Raw genomic sequence first — 21,908 nt, 5'->3', positions numbered from 1 at the left:
GGTCCTTGCTAAAGAGAGAGCGAGAGATTCCGGGCCTGCTGCCTTCGCCTGTATATCAGGGTTTTTTTTGCAGGCGGTAGTTTTCCGCTGTGCTTTGATCTTTCTCACAGCAGGGCAGGAATCTCAAGCATGTTCGATAGGGTGCCTCTGAGTCTATCACAGACCTGTGTTATCTAAACGCAGACTTTCTACTTGTCAAACACACAAGACTAAACAACAGTTACTAGTATGATATATGTGTTTTTTTGACACCCCAGGTGCAAGTCACTTGAGCGTGTTTACAATCCTCCTCACCAATCTTCCGTTATATTCCCACAGTATATAAATTATAAATGAATACATATACATATATTGGGGGTGCGTGATCAAAAAAATTTGGAGACCACTGCTTTAGATAACTGGAGGAAGCTTCATGATAGCAGGCCCTGATACTTATGGGGGTGTATTGGATTTGCGTGGCAAGGTTTTGGTAGCGGGGGGGCTACAGAGGTGGCTTCTGTGAGAAGATGCCAGAAGCTGCCCCCGTGTCTGATAGAGCCAGTGCCAGCCAGCTCCAAGACGGACACACCGCTGGCCAAAGCTGAGACAATAAGCGATGTTGGGAGTGCTTCTGTGATAACACACTTAAGAAAGGGTAAAAAACACTGCACCAAGGCCGAGCCAATCAGCGATGGTGGTAGTGCCTCTTTTAGAACTTATTTAAGAAGGGGAAAAAAACTGCTGCGCAACAGCAGTTGGAAGAGAGAGGAGTGAGAATATGCAAGAGAAACAACTCTGCAGACACCAAGGTCAGTGAAGAAGGAAGGGGAGGAGGTGCTCCAGGCGCTAGAGCAGAGATTCCCCTGCAGCCCGTGGTGAAGACCATGGTGACGCAGGTTGTCCCCCTGCAGCCCATGGAGGTCCATGGTGGAGCAGATATCCACCTGCAGCCCGTGGAGGACCCCATGCCGGAGAAGGTGGATGTGCCCTGAAGGAGGCTGTGACCCCGTGGGAAGCCCGTGCTGGAGCAGGCTCCTGGCAGGACCTGTGATCCCATGGAGAGAGAGGAGCTCGTGCTGGAGCAGGTTTGCTGGCAGGAGGGTGTCAATGACAATTTCTTGATGTGGGTGATTGATGAGCTCACTAGGGTAGATGCTGAGCTGGACCTGTTACTTGAAAACAAAGAAGAATTAGCTGACGATGTAAAGGTCAAAAGCCTTGGTTGCAGTGACCATGAGATGGTGGAGTTTAAGATCCTGAGAAAAGTGAGGAAAATGAATAGTAGACTTAAAACCCTGGACTTTGAGCAAGCAGTTTCAGGCTTTTTCAGGGATCTGCATTGCAGGATCCCATGGGAGACTGCCCTGAAGTACAAAGGGGCCCAGGAGAACTGCGTGATCTTCAAGGACTACCTCTTCAAAGCACAAGAGCAGCCCATTTCACTGTGCATAAAATTGAACAACCTTGAAAGAAGGACAGCATGGGAACTCCTGACTGAGGTCAAGCATAAAATGGGAAGTATGCAGAAGGTGGAAATGGACTACCTAGTCGGAATATAGAGACATTGCCCAAGTACGCAGTGACAGAATTTGGAAAGCCAAAGTTCAGCTGGAATTGGAACTAGTGAGGGATGTGAAGGGCAACAAGAAGGGCTTCTTCAGGTACGCAGGCAGCAAAAGGGAAGCTAAGGAAAATGCGGGCCCACAGTCCAACGGGTCAGGGGACCTAGTGACCAAGGACATGGAAAAGGCTGAGGTACTCATTGCCGGTTTTGTCTCTGTTTTCACTGGTAAGCTCTGCCCTCAGGCCTTTCAGGCCCCTAAGCCTAGTGTCAGAGTCTGTGGGAGAGAAGCATTACCTACAGTAGAGGAATATCACGTTAGGGATCACTTAACCCACTTAGACATGCACAAGTCCATGGGACCAGATGGGATGCATCCAAGGGTGCTGAAGGAGCTGGCCAATGTCATTGTGAGGCAGCTCTCTATCATCTTTGAAAGGTCATGGCAATTGGGGGAGGTTCTGGATGACTGGAGAAAAGTGAGTGTCACACCCATCTTCAAGGACAGCATGAGTGAGGATCCGGGGAACTGCAGCCTGGTCAGCCTTACCTCTTTCACCAGGAGGGTTATGGAGCAAATCATAGAATCATAGAATAGTTTGGGTTGGAAGGAACCTTTAAAGGTCATCTAGTCTAACCCCCCTGCAATAAGCAGGGACATCTTCAACTAGATCAGGTTGCTCAGAGCCCCGTCCAACCTCACCTTGAATGTTTCCAGGGATGGGGCATCTACCACCTCTCTGGGCAACCTGTTCCAGTGTCTCACCACCTCAAAGCCATGTCCAGGCACATAAACAACAAGAATAGGTGATTTGGAACAGCCAGCATGGCTTTAACAAGGGCAAATGGTGTCTGACCAACCCGATGATAGCTTTCTATGATGGGATGACTGGCTCTGTGGACACGAGGAGAAGAGTGAATATAGTTTACCTTGACTTAAGGAAAGCCTTTGACACTGTCTCCCATAGTATCCATACAGCCAAGATGGAGAGAGACGGTTTAGATAGGTGGGCTATAAGGTGGATGGACAATTGCCTGAACTGTTGGGCTCAAAGGTTTGTGATTGAGTGTACAAAGTCCTACTGGTAGCCAGTTACTGATGTTCCTCAGTTGTTGATGCTGGGGCCAATACTATTTATTATCTTTATTAAGGACCTGGGCAATGGGACAGAATGTACCCTTGGCAAGTTTGTGGATGACACCAAATTGGGAGGAGTGGTTGATATGCTGGAGGATATGGCTACTATTCACAGGAATATTCTATAAGCAGCTGGGAGAAGACTCGCGATCAGTAGCCTTTGTTCTCGTGGGTGACTTTAACTTACCGGATTTCTGCTGGACATACAATAGAGCAGAGAGGAAACAGTCTTGGAGGTTCCTGGAGTGTGTGGGAGATAACTTCCTGACACAGCTGGTGAGTGAGCCAACTAGGGAAGGTGCCCCACTGGACCTCTTGTTTGCAAACAGGGAAGGACTTGTCAGTGACGTGATGGTTGGAGGCCGTCTTGGGCATAGCGATCATGAAATGGTAGAGTTTTTGATTCTTGGAGAAGTAAGGAAGGGGGTCAGCAGAACTGCTACCTTGGACTTCCAGAGGGCAGACTGTGGCCTGTTTAGGAGCTTGGTTGACAGAGTCCCTTGGGAGGCAGTCCTGAAGGGCAAAGGAGTCCAGGAAGGCTGTACATTCTTCAAGAAAGAAATCTTAAAGGGGCAGGAGCAGGCCATCCCCATGTGCCAGAAAACGAGCCGGTGGGGAAGAAGACTGGCCTGGCTGAACAGAGAGCTTTGGTTGGAACTCGGGGAAAAAAAGGAGAGTTTACGAGCTTTGGAAGAAGAAGGGGCAGGCAACTCAGGAGGACTACAAGGATGTTGTGGGGCTATGCAGGGAAAACGTTAGAAGGGCCAAAGCCCAGCTAGAACTTAATGTGGCCACTGCCATAAAAGGCAATAAAAAAATGTTTCTACAAATACATTAGCTACAAGAGGAGGGCCAAGGAGAATCTCCATCCTTTACTGGATGCGGGAGGAAACATGGTGACAAAGGATGAGGAAAAGGCTGAGGTGCTTAATGCCGCCTTTGCCTCAGTCTTTAGTAGTAAGACCAGTTGTTCTCTGGGTACCCAGCCTTGTGAGCTGGAGGACAGGGACAGGGAGCAGAGTGAAGCCCCCATAATCCACGGGGAAATGGTTAGCGACCTGCTACGCCACTTAGATACACACAAGTCTATGGGACCGGATGGGATCCACCCAAGGGTACTGAGGGAGCTGGCAGAAGTGCTCAACAAGCCACTTTCCATCACAACAACCCCATGCAAAGCTACAGGCTTGGGGAAGAGTGGCTGGAAAGCTGCCTGGCAGAAAAGGACCTGGAGGTGTTGATCGATGGCCGGCTGAATATGAGCCAGCAGTGTGCCCAGGTGGCCAAGAAGGCCACCAGCATCCTGGCTTGTATCAGAAATAATGTGACCAGCAGGACTAGGGAAGTGATCGTCCCTTTGTACTTGGCACTGGTGAGGCCGCATCTTGAATACTGTGTTCAGTTTTGGGCCCCTCACTACAAGAAAGACATTGAGGTGCTGGAGAGAGTCCAGAGAAGGGCAACGAAGCTGGTGAAGGGTCTGGAGAACAAGTCTTATGAGGAGCAGCTGAGGGAACTGGGGTTGCTTAGTCTGGAGAAAAGGAGGCTCGGGGGAGACCTTATCGCTCTCTACAACTACCTGAAAGGAAGTTGTATCGAGGAGGGCGTTAGTCTCTTCACCCAGGTAACAAGCAATAGGACGAGAGGAAACGGCCTCAAGTTGCGCCAGGGGAGGTTTAGATTGGATATTAGGAAACATTTCTTCACGGAAAGGTTTATCAAGCAGTGGAACAGGCTGCCCAGGGAAGTGGTGGAGTCACCATCCCTGGAGGTATTTAAAAGACGAGTAGAGGTGGTGCTTAGGGATATTGTTTAGTGGTGGACTTGGTAGTGTTAGGTTAATGGTTGGACTCGATGATCTCGAAGGTCCTTTCCAACCAAAACGATTCTGTGATTCTATGATCTTGATAAGCTGACTACATGAGCTGACAGGAACCTCATGAACATTAACTAAGGCAAATGCAAAGTCCTGCATCTGGGATGGAATAATCCCATGCAACAGGACAGGCTGGGGGCCCACGGGCTAGAAAGCTGAGAGTAGCCAGCGGGTTGAGGGAGGTGATTATTCCCCTCTACTCAGCACTAGTGAGACCACATCTGGAGTACTGTGTGCAGTTTGGGTCTCCCCAGTATAAGACAGACATTGACATACATGGAATGAGTCCAGCAGAGGCCACCAAGATGGTTAGGGGGCTGGAACACATGACATATGAGGAGAGGCTGAGAGAACTGTTTTTGTTGTGGGTTTTTTTTCTGCCTTAAGAACAGAAAGCTATGGGGACATCTTATGGCTGCCTACAACTACCTAATAGTACAGTATACATGTAGGGAAATTTCTGTAACAAAATTCAGTGCAGGATTTTATGGAAGGGGAAGTTGATATTTATTTACTAAATCTCTAAAGTTGATTTTATCCACTCACTGTCTCACATCCACATACTCACAGCCACCAAAATGTATGCGTCTAAGTGGTCTGGCCAGGATCACTTGTGTGCTACACTGAGGACAAGGGACACTGGCTGTCAAGCCCTCACTACATATCTTGAGTTCCTCTTGATTGGTGACAATGTACTATTTTTGGACAGATATTTTATACCCTAGAGGAGTCAACAGTTGTTATGGGGTAGTCCTTCACTTCAGTTGTGGACTTCAGTCTCCATCAGTCTTAGGCAAGGTGCCTGCTCATTGTTTGCTTTCCTGTTGGGCTAACAGGAAAAGAAACGGCATATGCAATATGCTGCAAGCTTGTTGTCATCTTGTTTTTAGAGTGCATGGTCTTCTGCTGACAAGTCATCTGTGCTGTGATATGAGCAGAGTGCAGGCCTTCTGGCTGCAACAGAAACACATTCCTGAGTTTCATGTCTGAGAACAGTGCCCTAGGAACCATGTCCTTCATTATCCATACAGGCTATTCTTTTAACCCTTGTTCTGCTGCTTCTTATGGTGTCTTGTGACACTCGCACACACTTGCATTCATATTTCATTCCTACCAATGTTCACATTTTTGCCTCAAATAACTACAGCCCCCATCGTGGTTCAGAGAACGTCCACATTGGAATGAATGATATTAGCATATGGATTCATTTTGATTTATCTCCGTATATTGGGAATCTGGGCATCCCAATGTGTTTGTTTTTTTCCTTAATCAATCTATGATCTTCAACCAAATTATTCATAGCACAAAAGCATGTAAAGCATGTAGAGTTGTCTTTGTTTGCCCTGCATCCAGGGCTAAACAATAACCAGCTGCTGCTCTATGACCCAATGCCCCCTCCCTGACCAAGAAAGGGAATTGGGAAAAGGAGAGAGACTCGTGGGTTGAAATGGAAACAGATTTAATAAAATAAGAACACCAATATCAATAGTAATACAAAAGACACAAAGTTATACTTAGCCCATAGTGTGGCTGCAAGCCCCTCCAGGGATAGCAATAATTGAGAGAAGCGGGAAGAGAAAGCAGGGCAAAGAACCCCAGCCATGCCCAGCAAACTGTCCAATTTATACTGAACATGATATTTATGTTATAGAATACACCTGTGGGCCAGCCTGGGTCAGCTGCCCTGGCTTTCACTGCTAATGGCCTTGATCACCATACCACAGCTGGCCACAAACTAAACCAAAATGTAACAGAAAATTGATTCTGGGATTCTATGCCAGCGAAACCAGGAAAGGATTCCACCCCTTATTCTATATCATTTACGTCACGCCCAAGTCACTACTATTTTCCCTGCCTCTCAACACACAGATATCATTCCCTTAGTCTATGGGCCATCTCTCTAAAAAGTATCTAAATGTGTAGATGAGCAAAACAAGTGTATACTCAATAATTTGTCATAACTGTTGTCATTATTTCCTGCATATTGTTTTTATCTTACAATAAGTTCTCTTGAATTAGTTTAGTTTAATTTACTTCCCTGATGTAATGGCAGAAAGCCTAGAACTTTGGGGCAGGCAAGAAATAAAGATGGCAATCGATTAACAATGTCAGTGCCTTATCCATAATGCTCACTTGCTTAATGATTTTTTAGCTTGAATTCTGAGCTTGAATTGATTCCAAGTTTCAAACAAGTATATGAAGTGTACTTACTAGTAGTTATGCCACAGCCAGGGGTTTGGCTACTTAGACCACGGGACCCGTTTTGAGAAACCTGGTCTTCTGGCAGCCGAGTGGGTCCATCTGTCAGAGAAGGGGAAGACCATCTTGGGTCATAGGCTTGCCAAGCTGGTAAAGAGGGCTTTAAACTAGAGTTGCCAGGGGAGGGGAACCTCAGTCCATCCCAATTCAGCCAGTCCGATGCCGGGGCCAGCAATAGGTGCCCAGAGACTGGAGAAGGATGCCAGGTCAGCAGGAGAGCGCTGGAAGAGCCGCGGAAAGGAATTTCAGGCAGCAAGGCAGCTTCGTCGGGGGCCCAACTGAAATGCCTCTATGCAAACGCATGGAGCATGGGGAACAAACAAGAGGAGCTAGAGACGTGCGCATACCTGCAAGGCTACGACCTTATTGGCATCACAGAGACATGGTGGGATGAGTCTGATGACTGGAGCGTTGGAATGGAGGGATACGGGATTTTTAGGAAGGACAGGCAGGGGAGACGAGGAGGGGGTGTTGCGCTCTATATCAATGACCAGTTTGAGTGCATGGAGCTCTGCCTGGGGATGGAGGAGGAGCCGACGGAAAGCTTATGGGTCAGGATTAAAGGGCGGGCAGGGACGGGAGACATTATAGTGGGCGTGTGCTACAGGCCACCTGACCAGGAAGAACCGAGCAGATGAGGCCCTCTACAGACAGAAAGACGTAGCCTCACGTTCACCAGGCCCTGGTCCTCATGGGGGACTTCAACCACCCTGACATCTGTTGGAAGGACAACACAGCTGGGCACAAGCAATCCAGGAGGTTCCGGGAATGCGTGTATGACAACTTCCTTCTCCAAGTGATAGAGGAGCCGATGAGGAGAGGTGCCATGCTGGACCTTGTTCTCACCAATAAGGAGGGGCTGGTGGGGGACGTGAAGCTCAAGGGCAGCCTTGGCTGCAGCGACCATGAAATGGTGGAGTTCAAGATCCATAGGGCAGCAAGGAGGGCGCGCAGCCAGCTCACTACCCTGGACTTCAGGAGAGCAGACTTTGACCTCTTCAGGGACCTGCTCGGGAGAGTCCCTTGGGATAAAGCCCTGGAGGGAAGAGGGGCCCAAGAAAGCTGGTTAGTATTCAAGGACCACCTCCTCCAGGCTCAGGAGTGATGCATCCTGACAAAGAGGAAGGCAGGCAAAAACGCCAGGAGGCCTGCATGGATGAACAAGGAGCTCCTGGATAAACTCAGTCAGAAGAAGGAAGCCTACAGAGGGTGGAAGCAAGGGCAGGTAGCCTGGGAGGAATGCAGGCAAATTATCCGAGCAGCTAGGGACCAGGTTCGGAAAGCTAAAGCCCTGATAGAATTAAACCTGGCCAGGGATGTCAAGGGCAACAAGAAAAGCTTCTATAGGTACATCGGTGATAAAAGGAAGACTAGGGAAAATGTGGGCCCTCTCCGTAAGGAAACAGGAGATCTGGTTACCCGGGATATGGAGAAGGCTGAGGTACTCAATGACTTTTTTGCCTCAGTCGTCACCGGCAAGTGCTCTAGCCTCACCACCCAAGTCGCAGAAGGCAGAGGCAGGGCCTGGGAGGATGAAGAACCGTCCTCTGTAGGAGATCAGGTTCGAGACCATCTAAGGAACCTGAAGATGCACAAGTCCATGGGACCTGATGAGGTGCATCCACGGGTCCTGAGGGAACTGGCAGATGAAGTTGCTAAGCCGCTATCCATCATTTTTGAGAAGTCGCGGCAGCCTGGTGAAGTTCCCACTGACTGGAAAAGGGGAAACATAGCCTCCATCTTCAAGAAGGGAAAAAAGGAAGACCCGGAGAACTATAAGCATTTGACACTGTCTCGCACAACATCCTTGTCTCTAAATTGGAGAGACATGGACTTGACGGATGGACCACTTGGTGGATAAGGAATTGGTTGGATGGTCGCACTCAAAGAGTTGCGGTCAACGGCTCAATGTCCAAGTGGACACCAGTGACGAGTGGCGTTCCTCAGGGGTCGGTATTGGGACCGGTCCTGTTTAACATCTTTGTCGGCGACATGGACAGTGGGATTGAGTGCGCCCTCAGCAAGTTTGCCAACGACACCAAGCTGTGCGGTGTTGTCGACAGGCTGGAGGGAAGGGATGCCATCCAGAGGGACCTTGACAGGCTTGAGAGGTGGGCCTGTGCGAACCGCATGAAGTTCAACAAGGCCAAGTGCAAGGTCCTGCACGTGGGTCGGGGCAATCCCAAACACAAATAGAGGCTGGGCGGAGAATGGATTGAGAGCAGCCCTGAGGAGAAGGACTTGGGGGTGATGGTTGATGACAAGCTCAACATGAGCCGACAGTGTGCGCTTGCAGCCCAGAAGGCCAACTGTATCCTGGGCTGCATCAAAAGAAGCGTGGCCAGCAGGTCGAGGGAGGTGATTCTGCCCCTTTACTCTGCTCTCGTGAGACCCCACCTGGAGGACTGCGTTCAGCTCTGGGGCCCCCAACATAAGAAGGACATGGAGCTGTTGGAGCGAGTCCAGAGGAGGGCCACGAAGATGATCAGAGGGCTGGAGCACCTCTCCTATGAAGAGAGGCTGAGAGAGTTGGGGCTGTTCAGCCTGGAGAAGAGAAGGCTCCTGGGAGACCTTCTTGCGGCCTTCCAGTACCTGAAGGGGGCCTACAGGAAAGCGGGAGAGGGGCTTTTTACAAGGACAAGTAGTGACAGGACAAGGGGGGACGGTTTTAAACTGAAAGAGGGTAGATTTAGATTAGATCTTAGGAAGAAATTCTTTACTGTGAGAGTAGTGAGACACTGGCACAGGTTGCCCAGAGAAGCTGTGGTGCCCCCTCCCTGGCAGTGTTTAAGGTCAGGTTGGATGAGGCTTTGAGCAACCTGGTCTAGTGGAAAGGTGTCCCTGCCTGTGGCAGGGGGGTTGGAACTAGATGATCTTTAAGGTCCCTTCCAACCCAAACCATTCTATGATTCTATGATTCTATGTATGTTGCCTAAGCCTAAATGAAGTGGGAACAGGAAACTTAAACTATTTTCCAGTGTTCATTTTTTTTCACCTATCTTGAAACTTTTATTTCTTGCGGGGCATAGTTAGAAAGGGGAAGGGGAATGCAAATGCAGAATTACAAAGTTCTTGGAAAAATGTGTGTGTGATATAGACTGGCATGCTCAGTTAGAACTGTTATGACTTGTTAAGCCACTATGGACTTACCAACTTCTGCACTCCAGCATTGACTTTTTAATGGGATGAGTCAGGAAAAAGTTCATTTTGTGGAACTCAGTTGTTTGGGGGAATGAATTTTCAAATTAATCATCCTCCCAAAATGTACATTTTGTTGCAAATTGTAAATCTTCTCTCTAAACTAAACCTGGCAAACTGGTAAGGAAATCTCACCTTTAAAGTACTCAGTCAGGGATCAGCTTGGCAGGATCCAATGGGAACTGCCCTGAAGGACATCATAGGAGCCCAGGGAAGCTGGCTGATCTTCAGGGACAACTTCCTCAAAGCACCAAAACAATCCATTCTGATGAGCATAAAGTTGCATAAGTGTGGTAGAAGGCCAACATGGGTGGACAGGTAACGCCTGAATGAGCTCAAACACAAAAAGGGAAGTACAGGGAAGATGGAAGTGGGGATGGGCTACCCAGGACGAATATAGGGACATTGCCAAAGTGTGCAGAGACAGAATTTGGAAAGCCAAAGCTCAGCTGGAATTGGAACTAGTGAGGGATGTGAAGGGCAACAGGAAGGACTTCTTCAGGTATGTGGGCAGCAAAAGGGAAGCTAAGGAAAATGTGGGCCCACAGTTGTCACGGTTTAAAGCTGGGCTGGCTATTATAATAAACTATAATAATGATAAAGAGTATAAAAATAATAATGGAAATAATTAAATATATACAAATATATACAAACCCAAGATCGAGCTCCCCCGATGATGGTCACATCACCACCGGCACTGCAGGACAGGCTCCGGGAAGTGCTGGACTGGACTCAGCGATAGACGGGAACTGGATTCAGGAATGCATGGATTGGGATCGAGGGCAGGAGAAAAACAGACAGAGTCCTCTTCGGACACTGGCCATAGATGAAGAGAGCGAGACCCTCGTGATCCCTCAGCTTTATACTGAGAATGACGTGTATGGGATGGAATACCTCGTTGGTCAATTTTGGGTCACCTGTCCTGTCCGCTCCTCCCTGCAGGTTGTGACCCTTATATGTCTCTTCACTTGTAATTAGTGAGGAATTTAGCAGTGACCTTGGTTTCTCTAGGAATAAGTAAAAGCAAGAGCCTTTCTGCATACCATTCCTACTGTTACCTCAGTAATAACTATAAACTTCGAGCCTTATCAGTCCTAGAAGCAGACACTGCAAAACATGCAGTTAGTTTCAGAAAGTGCAGCTACTTAGAAGAAACTTAGCTGAAAGGAAAAAATCACTGAAAAGGAAATTGGTTCTGGTTTAGTCCAAACCAGGACAGATGGATGAGTTTTATGAGGTGGAGAGCATCTTCCAGGTTGTTTGATCTTTACTGGTTGGTGGATCATTCTGAGCTGTTAATTGTGGATTGGTGTAGCAAGTCACCAAGCAAATATTGTTGTATAAGTTTAGTTCTGCTATTTCTGCCAATTACACTTTTTTTTTTTCATAACACCCGCTTAATTGTGCTTTATCTAACAAAAGTTACATCCCTAACAACTACATAGCAACATACCGAAGGTCAAACTGTGGGCCTCTGACATCAGCCTAACTATTGGAGTGATGTCAGCTCAGTAGGCCAGAATACATTCCACCCGTTGCTCTAAACCTCTATAACTCTCTCTCATCTAATTATATGTAGTGGGAGGTTACTTGCATCATAAATAACACCTTCTGTGACAGTCTCCAGGTCTTTACATATAAGACTATAACAACAATTGTAAAGATTATAAGTGCCCCCAACAATACGACAATAGGGTGAGTGAGGAGACGGAACACGGCATTAACATTTGGACTCCAACCAGAGACTGTATTATACCAATGTGCTTCATCTGCAGTGACTACACTGTGAGCAGTCTTAAGTATATTTCCATTGTCACCAGACGCTACGGAGACAGGCAGGTTCTTTAGGGAGCCTTGGTAGAATGAGGACTGGCCACAGGGTTGTGGTTATTATTAGAGCTTTATTATTACATAGAAACTTTAACAATCAGCGTAGCTTATTGTTATCTACAATTTCTAGCAGTTAGCATAGCTTATTGCTATACAGAATTTTTAGCAATTAGCATAGCTTCCAGTTAAACAGAACTTCTAGTAATTAGCATAGGTTTCTTATTATGTAGAATTTTTAGTTACATAGACTTTTTAGTCACCTGGACCCTCTGCAAATTGGGTCAAATTCTCAATAATACAATACAATAATCATAATCTAGACTCAGACTTTACCTAAAAGAACGAGTCATTCACTCAGTCATCGGAGGAAGAAGACAACAATGGAGGCATCTCTGACTAGCAGGGGATCATGGTCATCCAGTCTAAGTCCCACTTGTAGCTGCTTGATTTTATAGGCAATATCTCATGTGCTGTTACGCTTCCCTGTTCTGTAACAGGTATCACCATATCCTGGCAACAATGTTGGTGGGCAAATGCTCTTATCGCAATGCTGACAGTAGTTTTGCCTGTTCTATAATGGGGGCCACCACATCCTGGTGACAACACTGGTGGGCAAATGGTCTTATCACAATATTGAAAAAAGGGGAGAGAGAAGGGGGCGTGATACGTGATCAGCACGCTTACATATTATGGCTGTTTGCCTGAGAAAATGGCATTGGTTATGCTAACCGTATTACCGGGGTCAGGAGCAGGGGGTGCCGGTCACGCCCATGTTGATGTAACACTTGGATCCCTACCTCTCAGTGTGTATCTAGGTCTCTTAACAGTTTTGTGATTTGTGTCTCTAATTCTGCTTAGCTTTGGAGGATGCTATCTAGGTATCCCCCAACTTCAGAGCCAGGTACTGTCCATTGAATACTTTCTTTAGACAAGTTTTTCACATCCGCCTGTGTGAATACTGAGGCATGATAAGTGCAATTACCAATTATAGTCACAGTAGTGTTGGTTTTACATTCTTGCATGGGCGGAAATGAACAAGTTGATCTTCCCACTCTACTGGTAGAGCTACAGATTACACAAAGACTCCCGTTCCAATTAGCGGTTACAAATTGTTTTTCTCTAAAAGATATAAGGGTACAAATATATTGAGTTCTGCTATTTACACAAGTCAGGCACAATGCGGGATTCTTCTGTATATCCATTTCTATTCTGGTTTAATCATAATATCTTACTATTCACTATCACTTTTTAAAATTTCATATACACTTGCTTAACCTTCAATTATCTCAACATTTAATCACTTAAGTACAGGTAACATTTTGTTGATTTCCCTTCTTTTTTAAACTTTTTACCTTCTTGATACTCCCTCTTAGTTTTCTTTTGTTAGTTACATATTTGTTTAAAAGAATGTTACTGAAATCAACAATTTTATCACTGGGTTTGGTTGTTTCTTTTCAAGTTGCTGTTCTTCAAAGGATCACCCAGTAAAACAAAACAAAAAGATTTACCAAGGCCATTAAGGTGTTATACTTTGGCTTTAACTGCAACTGCTGAAACTATTTCATGGGTTGGTCCACACGACACCAGGCCTGCTGGCAACAGGTGGGGTACACCTGTCTCAAAGGGAGAAAAGGATCTTTGCACAGGAGTTAGCAGGGCACATTGAAAGAGCTTTAAACTAGATTTGAAGGGGGGGAGGGGATAAAACCAGGATCGCTAGAGATAAGTCTAGGGGGCGGCACACTGATAGAAAAATCGGAAATCTCCAAACCCTCCTTGCTTTCTAACTTTCCTCACTGAAGTGGGAAGCTAGGTGCGGCTGGGTAAGGAGTCTGAAAGAAAACTCAATAACACAAAAGTGTTATTAAGCAGGCATTCTTTATTGCAGCGCTGGGCAGCACTGGGGATTATCCACCATGAGTGCTCCCCTGATTTGGCAGATTTTCAGAGACTATATACCATAAAGTTATACATAGTCATAGGATTTCCGAGAACTCATTTACATAACCATGAGATATGCAAATGTCTGCTCCGCATGCACAGTCATTTTCTATGGTAGTCGTCAGGGGTCTTCAGATGAAGGCCGGTAGTCTTCCTCACTGTGTTTGCTGACTGACCCCTGTTTCTGCGCAAACGCGGTCCGGGGATCACGTAGGCCATGTAGGCCATGTCCTTCGAGGCAGCTGTTGCAACTCCCTTATCTTTAGGTATCCTTGCCTCTGTTTTCCCAAGGCCAAGTTGTCTGAAGTGAAATACAGCCATCCTAATTAAAAACTACATTCTCAAGGCCCAATTGTCTGAAGTGAGATATAGCCATCTAAATTATAAAGGCTCCCCTTTGTTTATTTATATAACTAGGTTAGTCGAGTGTCTAAGGTATTTACATCATCCTCCTTGTTCTCGGGGCCCCAACCGTTTCAACACCAATGTTTGAGGGATGGTGTGCTAGCAAGGTCCTTCGATTTGCCATCTCAGGGAGGTAGGGGATGGAGATCCATGCAGCAGCAGAGACACAAGGGTTATTAATGTGTCAGAAACCATGGAAGCGCCTGAGAACGGTCACATAGGAATTAGGGCTTCTCCCGCTGTCACCATTTAAGGCTGGGTGGGCTGTTAAGTGGACAACAGGTGCTCTCTATTAACCTTCTCCTTCCCCAGAGGGGAAAAGAGAAAAAGGAGAGAGACTTATGGGTTGGAAAGTTAAAACAGTTTTAACAAACAACAACAATGAAAAAAAAGAAGAGTATAATAAATAATGAACCATATACAAAACCGCTACTGAGCTCCCCCTGATGGCAATCATGTCACCGCTGACGCTGCAGGGCAGGCGCTGGGGAATCCCGAACCACACACGCGGCAGCAGACGGGAGCCGGATTCAGGAGCGAAGGCAGAAGCGCGGGCAGAGTCCTCCCAGGATGTCGGCCATAGGGGAAGAGAGCACGATCCTCATGGTCCCTCATCTTTAAACAGAGTATCACGTGGGTGGGATGGAATACCCCATTGGTCAGTTTTGGGTCACCGGTCCTGTCCGCTCCTCCCCTCAAGTGCAACACTTTTACGGTCCTTTCCTTTGTGGAACAAAGAGACCCAACAGGGACCCTAGTTTCCAGAGCAACAAGCACATGTAATCAACTTCAGAAAGTACAGTCACTTAAAAGAAACTTAACTGAAAAGTCTGTCCTAGTCCAAACCATGACGGATATATTGTGTTACTCCTTCATCCTTGGCTAATAGGTTTGAAAAGTACTTTTATTTGTTCTTTGTTCAAAATATGCATTCTTGCTGAGGTTATAAAACCTCTTTGTTTCCAAATTTTTCCTGTGGCGTGGTACACTCCGAAGGCATATCGCGAGTCTGTGTTGATGTTAACTGATTTATCTGTGCTTAGTTTACAGGCTTCCGTTAGGGCGATTAATTCAGCTGCTTGTGCACTTAGTCTGGGGCTAAGTGGCTCACCTATGAACGCTTTGGTTTCTGTAGTAACCGCAAAGCCTGTGATGCAATGTCCATTTAGGTACTATGAAGAGCCATAAACATGGAATCAAAGCTGGATTTGCAAGAGGACTATCTTGGACGTCTTTTCTTATTTTTCTGGATTCTTGTATGACTTCTGTACAGTAGTGATGTGGAAATCCTTCATGGGGTAGTGAAAGTAAGGAAACTGGATTTCAAGTGTTGCAACATTTCAGTGTAATGTTGTAAGCTGTTAAGAGTGTTACTTCATATTTGTGAAGGTGTTGAGGGGACAAAGCTTGAGTCACAGAATGGTTGGGGTTGGAAGGGACCTCTGGAGATCATCTAGTCCAACCCCCTGCCAAGGCAGGTTCACCTAGAGCAGGTTGCACAGGGTCACGTCCAGGCAGGGTTTTAATATCTCCAGAGAAGGAGGCTCCCCACCCTCCCTGGGCAGCCTGTTCCAGTGCTCTGTCACCCTCAAAGGAAAGAAGTTTTTCCTCCTATTCAGATGGAACTTCCTCTGTTTCAGTTTGTGGCTGTTGCCCCTTGTCCTGTTACTGGGCACCACTGAAAAGACTCTGGCCCCATCCTCTTGACACCCGCCCCTAAGGTATTTGTAAGTATTGATAAGATCCCCCCTCAGTCTTCTCTTCTCCAGGCTAAACAGACCCAGCTCCCTCAGCCTTTCCTCATAAGAGAGATGCTCCAGTCCTCTGATCATCTTCCTAGACCTCCGCTGGACTCTCTCCAGTAGTTCCTTGTCTTCCTTGAACTGGGGGGCCCAGAACTGGACACAGTACTCCAGGTGTGGCCTCACTAGGGCAGCGTAGAGGGAGAGGATAACCTCCCTCGACCTGCTGGCCACACTCTTCCTAATGCACCCCAGGATACCATTGGCCTTCCTGGCCCCAAGGGCATATTGCTGGCTCATGGTGAACTTCTTGTCCACCAGAACTCCCAGGTCCTTCTCTGCAGAGCTGCTTTCCAGCAGGTCAACCCCCAACCTGTACTGGTACATGGGGTTATTCCTCCCTAGGTGTAGGACCCTACACTTGCCTTTGTTGAACTTCATGAGGTTCCTCTTTGCCCAGCTCTCGCTGAATGGCAGCACAACCTTCTGGTGTATCGGCCACTCTTCCCAGTTTGGCATCATCAGCAAACTTGCTGAGGGTACATTCTCTCCCTTCGTCCAGGGACTGGTAGGTAATGCATAGCAGTATACTTTGCAGAAAGACTATTAGCTGTCCTCCACGTTGATGGAGCATATGAACCATCTTATTAACGCCCACAACAATGCTGCACCTATTAACTCTCCAGCAGTACGCCTGGTCTACGATCCTGTCATAATGAAAAGAAAGCTTAAACCAGAAGAAAATCCCAACCTTTTTTGTATAACTGGGCACGTAGAACATGTTTTGGAGGCTTCTATGGGGGTTGCTGCTAAGACATTTCCCTTTGAGGCATATATAACAGAAAGTCAAACTTGCTCTACCTCTACACAGCAGAGGTATTTCCAGCCAGTGGAAATAACAATTAGACCCTTATGCCAGAGAAACATTTCTAGGCACGTATCTAACTGAATGGCTCCCTAGGCCTCATGTTTCTCCAGGACCAGCAAACATGGTTGTGAATATGCATCTACATAACCATCTGTGGAGACCAGTGATGAGTGGCATTCCTCAGGGGTCCATATTGAGACCAGTACTGTTTAATATCTTCATCAATGACAGAGACAGGGGGATTGAGTGCATCCTCAGCAAGTTTGCTGATGACACTGTCTTCATTTAGCCCGCACCCAGGGCTAAGCAATAACAGTTTTTCTCTCACCCAATGTCCCTTCCCCAACCAAGGAAGGAAATTGGGAAAAAGAGGGAGACTCATGGGTTAAAATTGAACAGATTCAATAAAAGAAACCAATATCAATGATAACACAAAACACAGAAAAGTATACTTAGCTACAGAGTTGCAGCAAGTTGCTCCAGGAATACCAATCATTAGCAATGAGAGAAAAAAAGAAAGCTAGAAGAGAGGAAAGCAGAAAGAGACCCATCTCTCCCCACCAAGCCCTCCCTTTTATAGTGATCTTGATGTCAATGATATAGAATACACCTGTGGGACAGCCTGGGTCAGCTGCCCTGTATTTAACTGCTAAGGGCCTTGATCACCATGGCTGGCCACAAACTGAAACAAAATCCCAATGAAACCAGGACAGGATTCCACCCCTTATTCTATATCATTTACATCAAGTCACTACTATTTTCCCCATCCCTCAACATACATACACATCCACATATACACACAGATATTCTCTCCAGTCCATGGGCCATCTTTCCAAGACATCCATTGAATCAATTCAGTCCAAATCCGTGGGTTCCATTTCTCATCATAGCCTCTCAGGGCAGAAAAAACATTGGTGTGGGATTCACTCAGTTGGCAGATTGGGACCAGGCCTCAATACGGTGTGATGGACTGGTGAAGTTGGGCACAGCAGGATGGTGTATTGCATCTTGATCTTGCAGCTGGTATATCAGCTGCAGCCCATGTTCACAGTCTGGGGTGATTCTTACTGTAATAAATGACACAGCATCATACAGTTCAAGTTACTGGCTATTCTCGCCCAAAATCAAATCTCCTTGGGGTACACATTTAACTTCCCCATCCTCCTGCATCATCCACCACGTGCATCCAGGTCCTTGAGCAAAAGCAATTCCACCGCTGGGTTTGCCTTTGCTCGAGGCAGGAGTGATCCAAACTGTTTTCCCCAACATATTTCTTGCATGAACCACAGGGACTTTATCCCCCTCTACATTGCACAACAGTTCAGATTGAGCAGGACCAGCCCGACTGACGGATCCCCTGGTATTAACTAACCAGGTGGCCTTTGCTAAGTGTTCATCCCAATTTTTGAAAGTCCCATCACCCATTGCTTTCAGTGTAGTCTTCAACAGTCCATTAGATCATTCCACTTTCCCAGCAGCTGGTGCATGGTAGGGGATGTGATATATCCCTTCAATACCATGCTCTTTAGCCTAGGTGTCTATGAGGCTATTTCAGAAATGAGTCCCCTTGTCTGACTATTCTTTCTGGAGTGCCATGTCACTACAAAATTTGCTTTTCAGGGCCCATAATAGCATTACAGGCAGTGGCATGAGGCACGGGGTATGTTTCCAACCATCCAGTTGCTGGGTTTGTGGAAGTTAGCTGTTATCAATCTGCCAGGCCTCTCCATACTTATATTTTAGCTATTATCCTCCATACCACAGGGGTTTTAGTTGTTTGGCTTGTTTAATTGCAGCGCATGTTTCACATTCGTGGATGACCTGTGCGATGGTGGTCCATGGTCAAATCCACCGCTCAGTCACGGGCCCATCTATATGTGGCATCTCTGCCTTGATGATCTGATGTATTATGGGCCCACCAATCTAAAAATAATTCACCTTTATGCTGCCAGTCCAGGTCTACTTGGGACACTTTCATCTTAGCAGCTTGATCCACCTGCTGGTTGTTTTGCTGTTCCTCAGTGGCTCTGCTCTTGGGTACGTGAGCATCTACGTGATGTACCTTCACAACCAGCTTCTCTCATCAGGCAGCAATATCCTGCCACAATTCTGCTGCCCAGATGGGTTTGCCTCTGCGCTGGCAGTTGTTTTTCTTCCATTCCTTCAGCCATCCCCACAGGGCATTTGCTACCATCCATGAGTCAGTATACAGGGAGAGTACTGGCCATTTTTCTCACTCAGCAATATCTAGAGCCAGCTGGATGGCTTTTACTTCTGCACACTGACTCGACTCACCTTCTCCTGCCACTTGTCGCATAGGACTCCACACAGCAGCTTTCCACCTTCGCTGCTTGCCTACAATACGACAAGATCCATCGGTGAACAAGGCATGATGCTTCTCATTTTCTGACAGTTTATGATATGGTGGGGCCTCTTCAGCACACATGACCTCCTCCTCTGGCAACATTCCAAAATCTTTGCCTTCCAGCCAGTCCATGATTACTTCCAAAGTCCCTGGGCAATTAAGGTTCCCTATTCAGGCCCACTGAGTAATCAATGCAACCCACTTACTCCATGTAGCATCAGTTGCATGATGTGTAGAGGGGGTCTGTCCTTTAAACATCCAGTTCAACACTGGCAATCTGGGTGCCAGGAGGAGCTGTGCCTCAGTACCCATTACTTCTGAGGCAGCTCGAACTCCTTCACAGGCTGCCAGTTGTTGTTTTTCTGTTGGAGTATAATGGTCCTCTGATCCCCAGCTCCAAAACCTCAGGGGTCGACCTCGAGTCTCCCCCAGTGCCTTTTGCCAGAGGCTCCAGGTAGGACCGCTCTTCCCCAGCTGCGGTATAGAGGACATTCTTTACTTCTGGTCCCATCCAGACTGGTCCAAGGGCTACTGCATGGACTATCTTTTGTTTAATTTGCTCAAAAGCCTGTTGTTGCTCAGGGCCCCATTTAAAGTCATTCTTCTTCCGAGTCACTTCATAGAGAGGGCTCACAATCTGACTGTAATGGGGAATATACATCCTCCAGAAGCCTACTACGCCTAGGAAAGCTTGTGTCTCCTTTCTGTTAGTTGACAGAGACACGGCCGTTTTGTTGATCACATCCATTGGGATCTGACAGCAGCCATCTTGCCACTTGATTCCTAAAAACTGGATCTCTTTTGCAGGTCCCTTGACCTTATCTCATTTGATGGCAAAACCAGCTTCTAGAGGGATTCTAATTACTTTTTCCCCCTTTCTCAAAAACTTCTCCTGCTGTATCACCCCATACAATGATGTCATCAATGTACTGCAGGTGTTCTGGAGCTCCACCCTTCTCCAGTGCAGTCTGGACCAGTCCATGGCAAATGGTGGGGCTATGTTTCCACCCCTGAGGCAGTCGATTCCAGGTGTACTGAATGCCCCTCCAGGTGAAAGCAAATTGTTGCCTACACTCCACTGCCAAAGGAACAGAGAAAAACACATTTGCAGTGTCAGTCATGGCATACCACTTGGCTGCCTTTGACTCCAGTTCATAATGGAGTTCTAACATGTCCGGTACAGCAGCACTCAGTGGTGGTGTGACTTCATTCAGGCCACGATAGTCCACAGTTAGTCTCCACTCCCCATTGGGCTTTCACACTGGCCATATGGGGCTGTTGAAGGGGAAGCGTGTTTTGCTGATCACACCTTGGTTCTCCAGTTGACGGATCAGCTCATGGATGGGGATCAGTGAGTCTATTAGTCCAATATTGCTGTCGGTGGACCATTGTATTAACAATGGGCACCTTTTGCTCCTCGACCCTCAGCAGCCCCACAATAGAAGGGTCCTCTGATAGACCAGGCAGGGTAGACAGCTGTTTAATTTCTTCCATCTCCACAGCCACTACACCAAACACCCACCAGTACCCCCTCAAGTCCTTGAAATACCTTCTCCTCAGGTAATCTATACCAAGAATGCATGGGGCATCTGGGGCCAGTCACAATAGGGTCCATCTGCCACTCAGTCACAGTCAGGCTCACTTCAGCTTCCAACACAGTCAGCTTTTGGGAGCCCCTGGACAATTTTCCAACACCTTACCAAGCAGTTCTGCAGATTTGTCAGACTTTTTCCCCACAGCTGAGACACTGTCCCATGGGGAGGAAAAGAGATTGTCTTCATACTGCTACATCCAATTATCTACGTCTGACTGAGGCAAAGGCGGCATTAAGTATTTCTGCCTTTTCCTCATCCTTGGTGATAATGCTTCCCCCCACAGCCAGTAAAGGGTGGAGATTCTCCTTGGCCCTCCTTTTGTTATTAATTTGTAAAAACATTTTTTGTTATCTTTTACGACAGTGGCCAGAGTGAATTCTAGCTGGGCTTTCGCCTTTCTAATTTTCTCTCTGCATGTCCTGACAGCATCCTTGTACTCTTCCTGAGTTGGCTGTCCCTTCTTCCAAAGGTGGTAAACTCTCTCCTTATTCCCGAGTTCTAGCCAAAGCTCTCTGTTCAGACAGGCCGGTCTTCTTCCCTGCCAGCTCATCTTACAGCACATTGGGACAGCCTGCTCCTGTGCCTTTAAGATTACCTCCTTGAAGGATGTCCAGCCTTCCTGGACCCCTTTGCCCTTCAGGACTGTCTCTCAAGGGACTCTCTCAACCAGCGTCCTGAACAGGCCAAAGTCTGCCCTCCAGAAATCCAAGGTAGCGGTTTTGCTGACCTCTTTCCTTACCTCACCAAGAATTGAAAACTCTGTTTAAATGGTGCTGACAGGGACATATTTGGCACCAGCTGCAGAGTAGTCCTAGAAGTCGTTAAACCACAAGCACACTTCTGGTAACGTGACCCTCTACTAGTAGCAAATGACAGAACTTTGTCACACCAGCTAGAGCAGGTGGAGTCTGGGTTCATTCATGCCCTAGTACTCTCCTTAAGCAAAGGAAACCTTGCTTTTCCAAGCCTTGGCTTGCTCTCTCAGAAGGAAGCGCGGGGGTCAAGGAATAGCGGTTCTATGCACTGGACATTTGGTCAGTGTCAGATTAGGAAGAGGCAGTTGTGAGCACAATGGGAGGGAGAGAAAGAGTGAAATCTAAGGCAGAAGTTCTGCTCTTGCCCCTCCTTACTTCCCCCACTATCGAAAACTC

Source organism: Nyctibius grandis, chromosome W (genome assembly GCF_013368605.1).
Source record: "Nyctibius grandis isolate bNycGra1 chromosome W, bNycGra1.pri, whole genome shotgun sequence".
Lineage (NCBI taxonomy): Eukaryota > Metazoa > Chordata > Aves > Nyctibiiformes > Nyctibiidae > Nyctibius > Nyctibius grandis.
The sequence above is the reverse complement of the archived record's forward strand: the minus strand, read 5'-3'. Positions refer to the sequence as shown.